The sequence below is a fragment of the Manis pentadactyla genome, chromosome 4 (assembly GCF_030020395.1).
Source record: "Manis pentadactyla isolate mManPen7 chromosome 4, mManPen7.hap1, whole genome shotgun sequence".
Lineage (NCBI taxonomy): Eukaryota > Metazoa > Chordata > Mammalia > Pholidota > Manidae > Manis > Manis pentadactyla.
In genome coordinates this window covers 120,583,091-120,594,915 of record NC_080022.1, presented here as the reverse complement: position 1 = coordinate 120,594,915, position 11,825 = coordinate 120,583,091, and the positions used below count along the sequence as shown (strand labels likewise).

Here is an 11,825-nt window from a genome sequence, read left to right as displayed (position 1 = left end):
CAATCACTCAATCCTGTCGTTATACAAAAGCAGCCATAGACAATGCACAAGCTAATGAGTATGGCTGAATTTGGCCCACAGAGAATGGGATTTGCTCTGCAGGTTATAGGTTATCAAACTTGATCTAGAAAAATATACTCGGTTTGACTCACTTTTGGTTATCGATTAAAGGTCCCAGATTTAGTGAATTTACATATTAACTTGTCATTTTTTTCCCCCACTGGAAATATAAATAATTTATTCTGTGAGAAAACATAACCTCAAAGTTCATGGTTTGTTGCTCCTTAGAACTTTAACAAGTTTTATATTTAATGCAGAAATGTTATTCTAACAACATTTTGTTAAACAGGTATAAATGCATAGCTCATTATATGGTCAGGGACTTGTCTTAATATTTTACTGGTTCCTTCACTAATAAGTTGAACAAAATCTTTGACATGCGATAATTTTTTGAGAGTCATGACTTATGTGAACATACTTTTTTTTTTTTTTGAGAGGGCATCTCTCATATTTATTGATCATATGGTTGTTAACAACAATAAAATTCTGTATAGGGGACTCAATGCACAATCATTAATCAACCCCATGCCTAATTCTCAACAGTCTCCAATCTTCTGAAGCATAATGAACAAGTTTTTACATGGGCCATGTCCACTTTTTGAATTGAGGATTAGGAGCTGGTAGGAGGTTAGGTCAAATTACCACAATACCTCTTATTAAAATTTAATAGCTTCTTTCTTCATTAAACAATACCCTAGTAGTTGTAAGTTTTTTTTATTAGATCCCAGAATTCAGAAAAAGACAATATTAACAGTTTTTGCCTGATTGGAGGCAAATAGGTCTGAGTGGAAGGGTAGGTTTTTTAGTTCCCTATTCTACTATTTTCAGCCATGTACTTAACACTTTTAAAGGTCCTACTTGTCACAGACTTACATCATTTTGAGGTGTCAGTGAAGGGCCTTTTACAGCCATACCTTTGAGATATTTACCCTGAGCCATGAATTACTGGCAGCATCCTGGATTTGGTGTCCCACTCTTTATAGGCACATGGGGAAAATGAGGCCTGGAGAGGAAGGGACATTCAGTGACTCAGGAATTCAGTCTCACTGTCTCTGACCTACTTATGGCCTGAACTCAGGCTAAAGGTGAAATAGGAAAACCAGTCCCCCTTCACCACCCACAGAAGCTTGGGAGATAATCTCAAAGTTATTAAAGGAGAGAAGCCTTACCAGATCACAGTGGAGCCACAGAACACAGGAGGGATGGGTTTGGCAGTGGGATACACTGGTGGCTTAGTGTGGCTGGTTGGATAATGCTTAATATCACAGGAGGGGAAAGGCTTTGTCCTGGCTGCTCCCTCATGAATAAACCACTATTGCAAAGTCAGGTTCATTCATTAATCCCTGGGTAGAAAAGAAAATGCTGTATCTTAGGCAAGTATGCCTGTCCTCTGCAGATGCAGAGGCTGATGATCATGGTCATCAGGGGTCAGAGCTTCCTTCCAAGGTTTTACAGGTTCTTCTCTGGCTTGTGCCCCGTGCACTGGGCATGTGTCACATTGCAGCTTCCTCAGCTGTTGGTCCACAGGACTGCCATCCTCATTTGGGACTGGAAGAGATGCAGATCTTCAAAACTGTCAGGGTTGCCCCCAGAAATATCTGTGTCTGCCTTTCTGAGGTTTTCTCTTTCTGCTTAGGTGTTCTGTAGAGGCTCAGCTGCACGGTGCACTTCTCAACCTTGCGTCCGTTCCACTCATCAGCCACCTGTGCCCCTGCCTCCTGGGATTTCCCATGAGATAGATGAGGGCCACTGCGTTCACGGTGTTGCCCATTCTGGTGATGGGCTTCCCCTTGTCACTGCTCTGTGAGCTTCCAGATCCACTATTGCCCTCCTGAACCCAGTGGGACTCAGCGTGGTGTCTCTCCGCTTTTTAGTTACCTCAAGATAGAGAAGCTAGACGTGCGCAGTAAGGGGAAGACAGGAAAAGGGGCCAGGTTGGCAGGTCAAGGGTTTGGGTCGGAAGCCAGAGCAGGGGCGGAGCTCCAGCACCACACAACTCTGTCTAATTCCTGCTCTGCCCAGGCTTTTATCCTCCCAGGGCACGCCAGCCAATCCTGGCTGAGGCTCCGCCTAAGTCACAAAGGGATGTGTATGACGTAGGCGATCTCCTCTCACGTGACTCTTCCAGCCTTCCCAGAGTTCTCCCTTCTTCCCACAGACTCCCACCCATGTCAGCGAGTCAGGAGTTGTCAACGGTTTTGCGGTTGGGTTGCCCTCGGGGTGGCAGGTGAGCTGACAAAAAAAAAGTAAGAAATCTAAGAATGCAGGAAATGAAATGCTATATTTCAGAGGTTGACTCTTTTTGGCTGAGGGATGTGGAGTCTTGTGGGGTTTGTTCCTGAAAATAACTCAGGTTCGTGCCTGCTGTGATAGTGAGCACCGTTCCCCAGGGAGTAAAGACTGGGAATTGGAACGTATGTTTCTACCTGGAGGACCAGAACTCTCTCCGTGCCCCCAAAAATATTTCCTTCACACTAAGGAATCTGTGTGAAGTAGGAAAGATGGAGTTGGTAACTGAGATGTTTACAGCCTTCTTTCAAGTGTGGCTCACAGTACTGACCCACAGCACCTCCCCTCCACAAAGTTACCAGGAAGACTTGAGCTGGAGGGCTGGATGCCCACAGCCTAAGAGCTGTAACCAAGTTGCTTGGGAACTGGAGTCCCTGTTGCCAAAAACCAGTCCTTGTCACTGAAGTCAAATCATAGAACAATGACAAGGTTTTGAGGAAAGGAAAGGAATAGTTTATTAATTTGCCATCAAATGAGGGAGTGGCAGGCTTGTGCCTTAAAGAACCACTTGTCCCCTTGCAGCACAAGCAATTAGGGCTTTTAAAAGGGAAATCGTGGGAAAGAGGCTGTGGGGGTCAGACACATAAAGTAGCAGCTTGCCAGGATCCAAGCAGACATTCTTTCACTTTTTGTTTCTCTTATCAGTTCCTCCTCAGTCCCTGAGACAGGATGGCTGGGGTTCTGCAAAGTCAGCTTCCTGAGATTCAGAAACTGGGAGAACAAAGAGAAACTGCTCCCTGTTAGTGCTGACAAAGTTTTGGGACAACTTGAGTTCACTTTCAAGTTAATGTTGGTGTTAAATTTTAAACCCAGAGATTTAATTCAGTTTCCTCTGTCACATCCCCACCAATCACTAACCCTTCTGTGTGTCTAGGGTGTGTCTTAGTGGGGCTCCATTACTGTAATTCCAGGGAGAGAAAATTCCAAGGCAAAATGCCTCTAAAACTGAAATCAGTCGAAGGGAGAAACAAAGTTTAAAAGCAATTTACTGCTTACAGACTGCAGTCTGGGGCCATCTCTTTCCTGCTAGGGCAGAAGCAAGCAAGCCCTTCCCCTCTCCTCTCAGGTTCAGATAAGCCCTAGTTGCCCAGGTAATTACCCATTGATATGGAGATGAATCTTTCTCCACCCTTGAGGAACACCTGTTGATATGCAGATGCACTAAAGCCAGGAGAGATATTCTGGAAATATTACAATTTACCCACAATCACTCTCACCCTGAACAGCAGGGCTTGACTCGGGGCTACCGCAAGATTAATGTGGACCCTTTTATGAGCTTCATACGAGTTTGTCCATCTTCATCCTTCAGCAGCGACAAGGCAAATGAAATCCCTTGACCAGGTTACTGCTGTGGGTGTGTGGAATGAGACTGAGGATTTCCCTGGGAAACAGGCGGAGGAGTGAGAAGCGATGGTGGAGCCTGGAAATGAACGAGGGAAACCTGCACCTGGAGCAGAGGTTGCGAGAGGGCTCTGCCTGCCGGGCCCCCAGCCCAGGGCGGAGGAGCCTGCAGAGTGCCCTGGAGGCTCCCCCTGCCTTGTCACTCCATGCCTGTGCGTGGGCTCTGAACTGTCAACAAGAAATTAATTCAAATCACTTTGAGATGAAGAGAGCTTTATTTGAGCCTGACTAAGGACTTATAAGCAGGAAACATTAACTCCCACTGACAGGAGAAATGTCCCAAAGAGCTCAAGTCATAAAGAGGTTTTTATGTCCTGAGGGAGACAGGCAAGAAAAAGAATTTCAAAGGGGTACATTCCACGTACATAGAATATGTGACGCTGAACACGCACCAGAGGGAAGGGCGAAAACTCGTGTTTATCTTATGTCCTTGAAGAGGACCCAGATGACAAAGGAAAACAAATGTGGTGATACATACTTTGTTCATCTTTCAGCTTGGTGTTAATTAGCAGGTGGTATAGAGTTCAAAAGCTTAAGTTTTCAAGGGTAGCCACTTGAGAATCCCAGAATTAATGAAACTTTCAATACTTAGGCCTTAGAAATCTTTTCTTTTTAAAATAAAAGTGGTCAGCTTTTCTTTATTTCCCAGCTCCAGGCCACTGAGGTCATCTGTGTACAGTCCCCTTGTGACTGGGCCATAAAGTCTCCCTCCATGTCTGTGACTTTCAAACGGTTTCCACGTCGAGGTGTTTCAGCAGACTAGTGAGGAACTGAATTCACCTCAGGTTCCCTGTAGTTTCTCATCTGCAGTCCAGGAGTGGAGGGGTTGAAGAAAGCCCCTTAGAGGAGAGAATCTCTATCACAAGCTCCCACTTTGCAAGGAGCTTCCAGTTTCAGAATTCCTGCATTTGAATGGAGAGATAGGCGCATGTGGCCATGGAGACTGGGAAGTTCCAAGACTTCTGTGGTCAGCGAGCTGGAGACCCAGGAGAGCCGGTGTGTAGTTCCAGTCCACATCCAAGGCCTGAGAACCGGGAGAGCTGATGGTGTTATTCCAGCCCAAGTCCAAATCTGAATGCAGAAAAAGTCTGCAGTTCCAGCTCAAGGACAGTCAGGAAGGCTGTGCAGATTCCTCATTCTACCTTTCTGCTCTATTTGGGCCTCCAACAGATTGGAGGAGGCCCACCCACATTGTGGAGGGCAATCTGCTCTACTTAGTCTACTGATTCAAATGTTATCCTTATGCAAAATTACTCACTCAGACTCATCTAGAATAATCTTTAATCAACTATCTGGGCACCCCATGGCCCAGCCAAGTTAACACATAAAATTAACCATCATAAGCATAAACTAATAATAACATTTTTAAAGGCAATCTGACTGTAAATATCAAATGTAAACTTTTTGCTGTTAGAACCTATAATTTTATTACACATTTTGATATCTCTTCTGGAGAAAAATTAGTACATATCCACAAGGAGGCATGTAAAGATTATTCATCCTAGTTGGTTTATATTAGCAGAAGTAGAAGAAATACTCTATATGCCTACCAGTTAGGGACACCTTAATAAATTGCTACCATTTGTTATAATATGTGGCTTTATATTATATGGAAATTAAAAAATAACAGGAGAGATACATATTTAATTACCTGAAAATATCTCTAAAATCTAATGTGCTCTGAAGAACAAATTAAGGAACTATGTGTATAAGATCATCTGCTTCTAAGTTATGTATTTGTGCACGTTTAAGTATATTAAGTGAACAGGACATAAAAATGATATAAGCAAAAATTCTAACAAATACCTCTAGAGATGGTTATATAACCAGAAGGGCATCTTCATTCTTTCTATACATTTCCATTTATTTAATTGCTAATAGGATGATAAATACAAATATTTATCTAACACTTGCATTATATGTGTTAGACAAAATTTGCCTAGTTTTTGTCCCATGGGGCCAGTACCTAGATCATACCTCATCTTGTCCCCCGTCCAGCGACGAACCAACCGGCCATGGGCAGGTTCTCAGTTTTCAGAGCTACTCACAGCCACCCATACACGTGGAGTGGATTTTTCTGACAACAGTTTTCTGCTGTTTCCTTCCCAGCTGTTAAATGTTTTTGTAGTTTTATCTCTCTCTTCTTTTGTGAGTGGGGTGGCTGGTGGTTCAGGATGAAATATCAGTTGCTTTTTCTTTTCTCTTGCATCTGAGAAAATTTGATTTCTCTTTCAGAATGACTGAGTACAGCAGGCTGACAAAATATGAGACTGGGTGCAGAGAAAGGCCAGGTCCACTGAGGCTGAGTTGTCTTAAGTTCTAGAATCTGATTCCTTAAATATCCCTACAGACCCTGGTCATTTATGGTTTTATTAGACTGAATCTCTGCAATTGTTGGTTCTAATAAAAACACAGTACGTTTTACACTGGATGTGTGTAGTCAGATTGCCCTGCCAAAGTGTCTTGCAGTTTGTTCTTCAGTCGACATGGTGTGAGAGGACCTAGGACCCTGCTCCCTTCTCGAGCTCTGTGGTGGGATGCAGGGCAGAAGCTATGGTTCTGAGATGGAGGTTGGACCCTATACTAGTTTCCTTGGGCCGCTATAAAAAGAACTACAAATTAGGTGGCTTAAAACAACAGAAGTTTATTCTCTCACACAGTTCTGGAGACCAATATCGAAAATAAATGTTGTAGCAAGGCTGTCACCAGAAGATAGCTGGCAATTCTTGGCATTCCTTGGTTTGTAGACAAATCCCTCCAGCCTCTGCCTCTGGCATCCCAGGTTTTCTCCTTCTGTGCCTCGGTCTCGAGTATCCCTCTCCCTTCTTTCACGAGGACATCAGTCAGTGGACTTCTGGCCCACCTGAAATCCAGGATGGTCTCATCTTGAGATCCGTAACTTGACCACACCTGCCAAGAGGCTATTATTTCCAAATAAGGTCACATCTGAGGTTCCCGGTGGATATGACTTTTTGGGTGACACTTAACCCACTATGGACCCATCTTTTGCTTACAGATGTTCTGGGTCTCTGATCGCTGTTCCGCTACAGACTAAGACTTTGACTTAGGACATTTTCGACAGCCTTCCTGATCTTTAGTTAAAGAAGGTATCATTTGGTCTGCCTCACTTACTCAACCCTTCACTTACTATGCTTGCGTTGAGCTCCTTTCAGACATTCGGCTCTATACTACTGGCCACCTCTGGTCATGTGATTGTGTGATCTCTTGGGGTGAAGAATAGAGGAGTCAGGGTGACACCAGCAAGGTTGTGGTGCAGGGAGTCCCAACCCTCATTCTCTAACAGAGAAACTAAATTAACAACAGTATATGGACCAGTATACCTTCAGGAGGACTCCAGAAACTGGTTGTGAAGTTGCAGTACCCTAGCTGAGTGCAAATCTAAGAACATACATGTTGAAAAGAGTAAGAAGAGCTGTTCACTTAATCCATGATCAGCCCTTCCCAATATCACCACAGCTGCTCCTGGGAGTGAGAGCAAGAGAAGTGTGGGATGTGCACCCGTCATTCCAGCTTTTGGAGGGTGGCCTGAGGGGCTGGTTTCTGTGTCTGCTGACTTGGAGGGCTAACAGAACCAACAGCTTGGATATCCTGGGGCTTCCAAAAGCAAGGAAAAGTGGGAGAAGCTTTTGCAGCACCAGAGAGCCTGTAGGGCCACAGACAGAGGCCAGAGCAGCTTGGTGTGATCAAAGGGAGGCGCCGTGTAACTCCAGGGAGAATCTCAGGGCAAAATACCTTTGAAACTGAAATCAGTCAAAGGAGAAATAAAGTGGGAGAAAACCATTTATTGCTTAGAAGCAGTCATCCACTTCTCTCCTGTGTCTCTCAGGCAGGACCCAGCTGCAGAAAAAGGGGTACCACCCTACTACCTCTTTGGTCCAGATATGCTCTGGCTTGTCCTTGTAATTACCTATGATATGGAGATGGGCTACTTCTCTCCACCCCTTAGAAACACCTATTGATGGGGAGATGCACTAAGGCCAGGCAAGAGATTCTGGAAATACTGCCATTTTACCCACACATCCAAACTTAGTAGATTCTCCCTGAGGGAGAGAGAAAAGCAGAACATGAGTCTGCTGTTCTGACTTTTAGGAGAGCTGCCCAAGGGACTGTTATCTGTCTCACCTGATTTGGGAAGCCAGTGGCGAACTTTGGATGCCTGGGGGCCTCTGGGAACACAAAAGCCTGGGTAGCTTGCTGCAGTAGTGCCGGAGAATCTGAAGTACCACAGGCAGACACCAGGGGGAACAAGAGATTGCAAGCTCCTGAAAAAGAAACTAGCACACCTCTCTAATCGGGAAATTACATGGACAAGTCCAGACAAGTTGCATTCTCCACAAAGGTCCCAGAGGCCTCCAGATCTCTAGATGGGCTAATTGGTGGAGGTCTGCGCCTGTATGAAGCCAGTCCATAAGAACCAGAAGAGAGGGTTGTTTTTTTAAAATGCATAAAACTCAGGAAATAATCACAAGCACAGGAACAAACAGAGAATCATGTTCCAATCAAGGAACAAAAGATAAAAATCTCCAGAAACCAAGCCAAAGAAATGAGGATCTGTGAATTACAAATAATGCAAATAATTCAAAATAATTGTGCTAGAGAAGCTCAGTGATCTGCAGAGTAGAGATAGACAACTAAAAAACATCAGGGAAGCAATGCATGAACAAAATGAGAGGATCAACAGAAATAGAAACTGTAACAAAGAACCACACAGAAATTCTGTAATAGAAGAGAACAATAGCTGAATTGAAAAATTCACTAGAGGGTTAAGAGATTTCAATACCCAACTTTTAATAATGGATAGATCAACCAGACAGGAGGTAAATAAGGAAACAAAGGACTTAAACAACGCTTAGACCAATTGGGACTTAACAGACATATACAGAACACAAGGGTATCAAGAATACATCTGCAGGAAAGGATACTCTTTATCAATAAATGGTGTTGGAAAAACTGAATATCCACATGTTAAAGAATGAAATTGGATTCCATTTCATATAAAATTGAACAAAAATGAATTAAAGACAAACATAAGACCCAAAAACATAAAACTACTAGAAGAAAACGGGGAAAAGCTTTTTGACATTGGTCTGGGTAATGATTTTCTTAGACGTGACTGTTAGAGTTCGGGACTCCGGGGCTTCTCCAGAGAACAAGCCACGCAGGCACGGAGATGTAAATCCAAGCAAAGTCTTTATTCAGCCAGCTAGCTGGGGCCGACAGCACCTCCCCTGACACGCAGGTCGAGTCTGAGCTGTCGACCCCGACCCCCAAGCAACTATAGGTATAGATTATATAGGATTTCCACAGCCATTACACCAACGCCCATACATCACCACAACCAATGAAGTTAAAACACACCCCATGCTTTAACCAGTAAAGTTCAAACGGGGACCTGCCGCTTGTCTGACCTTCGCACAAGCATCCTTTAACGTCTTGTCACGAGTTTCGTCCCCACGAGTTTCATCCCCACGAGTTTCATCCCCCTTAGGGTATGGAAGCTGGGTGGCTCTCGCTCTAGGGTGTTTCCTGCATTCCTTTACATCCCTCCCTTTTCTTGACTAAACTGAGGAATCTTCCACAGCGGCATCTAGAGCCTGATACCTTTGACAAAGGACTTAAAGTTGGACAGTGTCAATCCTTTCCCGCACAAACCTAACAAGCCTGTTAACTATGCATGGGCCAATCGTAAGCAGCAACAGCAGGATGACCAGTGGCCCTGCAATGGCCGAGAGGAGGGTAGCGAACCAAGGTTTGTATTTGAACCAAGACTCAAACCATCCTTCGCTACTTTCATGTTCTCTACGTCTCTTCTCTAGATCTTTCTTCAGTTTAGCCAGGGAGTCTCTTACTGCACCTGTTTTGTCTACATAGAAACAACATTCTTCCTTTAAGGCTGCGCACAGCCCACCTTCCCTTAAGAACAGGAGGTCCAGGCCTCTTCGGTTCTGTAGAACCACCTCCGACAAGGAAGTGAGGGATTGCTCCAGGTCTGACATTGTCTGTCGGGAGTTGTTCTAGGTCCCTATCAATTGCCAGCCTCAGGGCTGTAAGCCCCTGTTCCCGAGTTACAAGGGCTGCGACCCCAGCGCCTGCCCCTGCTATCCCTAGGGAGAAGAGGGCCCCAATTGTCAGGGCAGTAACAGGCTCCCTCTTTCTCCGGTGGGGGCTCGGCACTTCTTCCCAAAAAGAAAGGAGGGATTCATGAGAACAATATATTAGGTGAGGTAGAATGGCCATGAGCACACAAAACTCACCGCTAGCATTGAACACAAGGGTGGATAGGGCCGGGGTGAGGCCTGCCTTTGAACAGAGCCACCAACCCGAGGAGGGTATAACCCACTTTCCCGGCTCCCACGTGGTGTTATTATAGGCGGAGCATAACTGACTCTGGGCCGTAGGGACTGTGCCCACACATGTACCAGCGATTGAGACCTGAGTGATCGTAAGTCCCCTCGGTCCCCTGTCCCAAGGAGAGGGATAGGAGTTGTTGATGGTGTAGGAGCCATTTATCCCCACTGCCTCATAGAAGGGGGGTGAACCTGGGTAGCATAACCAACAGGGATCAGTGAAGGAGGGAGTGGAGTGGTTTAGAGTTTCTGCTACTGCCTGCACCATCTCCCACAAGGGGTTATCTAACCCGGATGGACCCAAACCCGGTCTTCCTGCAGATTCTGGAATCAGCTTCACAGATGTGGTTCCCTCCAAAGTCCATATTAAGGCGCTTATCAGCAGGATCCCCTTCATCTTCGGCTTAGGTGTAGTTTTAGAGGATTCGCAGGATGCTGCTGCACCTTCCACTCCTCCTCGCGGGCTCCTGGATCCCAATGAGGCAGGACCTTCCAAACGTGGGTGTGATGCACCCAGGGAGCGATACCATCTACCTTGAGGGCAGTGGGGGTGGTAAACAGTACAACGTAAGGTCCCTTCCACCTGGGCTCGAGTGTCCTCACTCGGTGTCTCTTGACCCACACCATGTCCCCTGGGACTATGCCATGTTCCGGGCTCGGAATCTTCCCGCCCTCATAATATGCTCTAATCAGGGGCCAGATTTCCTGTTGCATTTTAGCAAGAGCTTGCAACACATTCAGGTAGTCGGGGGCCGGGTCCCCTGCCCCGGAAAGCTGTACTCGCCGAGTTATGGGTGGAGGAGCCCCATACATTATCTCAAATGGAGTTAAACCATGTACCTGCCCAGAGCTTTGCGGGTTATAAGCACAATGTAACTTCCAATCTACCCCCAAAGCCTGGGCCAGTCCCTGCAGGATCTTGCTAATGAAAGCCGGGCCGTTATCTGAACCTATGGCTTCAGGGACCCCATATCAGGGGATAATTTCTTCAATTAATCTTTTTGCTACTACCTGGCTTGTCTCATGCTTGGTTGGAAAAGCCTCCACCCACCCTGAGAAGGTGTCTACCATAACTAGCAAATACTTGTACCCATACTTCCCTGGTTTTACTTTGGTAAAGTCTATTTCCCAGCTCCTCCCTGGAGCCCTCCCCCTTTCCCGAGTACCTGTCGGGTGGGGCCCTCTTGGGGCTGGTTTCAGCATTGCACAGCTGCTGCATTCTCTCGTGATCTGACGAGCTGCCTCATTCTGGTGGGGAAACACCAACTGCGCAGACTGGAAAAGGCTGAGCAGTTTTTTCCAGCCTAGATGGGTGGACTTATGCAGATTAGCAAGCATGTACTGTCCTAATGCTTCTGGCAGGATCAATCTACCTTCTTGGTCCCTACTCCAATTTCTCTCCTCCAACACTTTACCCGAGACTTGTTTCCTAATCCACTCAAGCTCCTGAGGGGAATACTCAGGTTCGGGTGGCAAGACGGGCAGTTCAGGTATGGGTACCTCGAGGGCTGCAAGTACAAGGGAGTCCGCGTGGGCCGCCCTCCTAGCTTCCGCATCAGCATGTTTGTTGCCGATGGCCTCAGTCGTCTTCTTTGATTGGTGGCCTGGTATATGTATAACTGCTACTGCCTTCGGTTTTTCGATAGCAGCCAGTAATCTTTGGACTTCTTGTAGATTCCTCAGCTCCTTTCCTTCTGCGGAGCGGAA

General features: G+C 45.8%; 1 long non-coding RNA gene across 1 annotated transcript; it reads left to right on the top strand.

The window, feature by feature from the left end:
- Positions 1 to 2,194: 2,194 nt before the first annotated feature.
- Positions 2,195 to 3,943, top strand: LOC130683668 (uncharacterized). The gene is made up of 2 exons (XR_008997563.1): positions 2,195 to 2,287; positions 3,659 to 3,943. It is a non-coding gene; the product is annotated as an uncharacterized LOC130683668 (long non-coding RNA).
- The last annotated feature ends 7,882 nt before the right edge of the window (positions 3,944 to 11,825 follow it).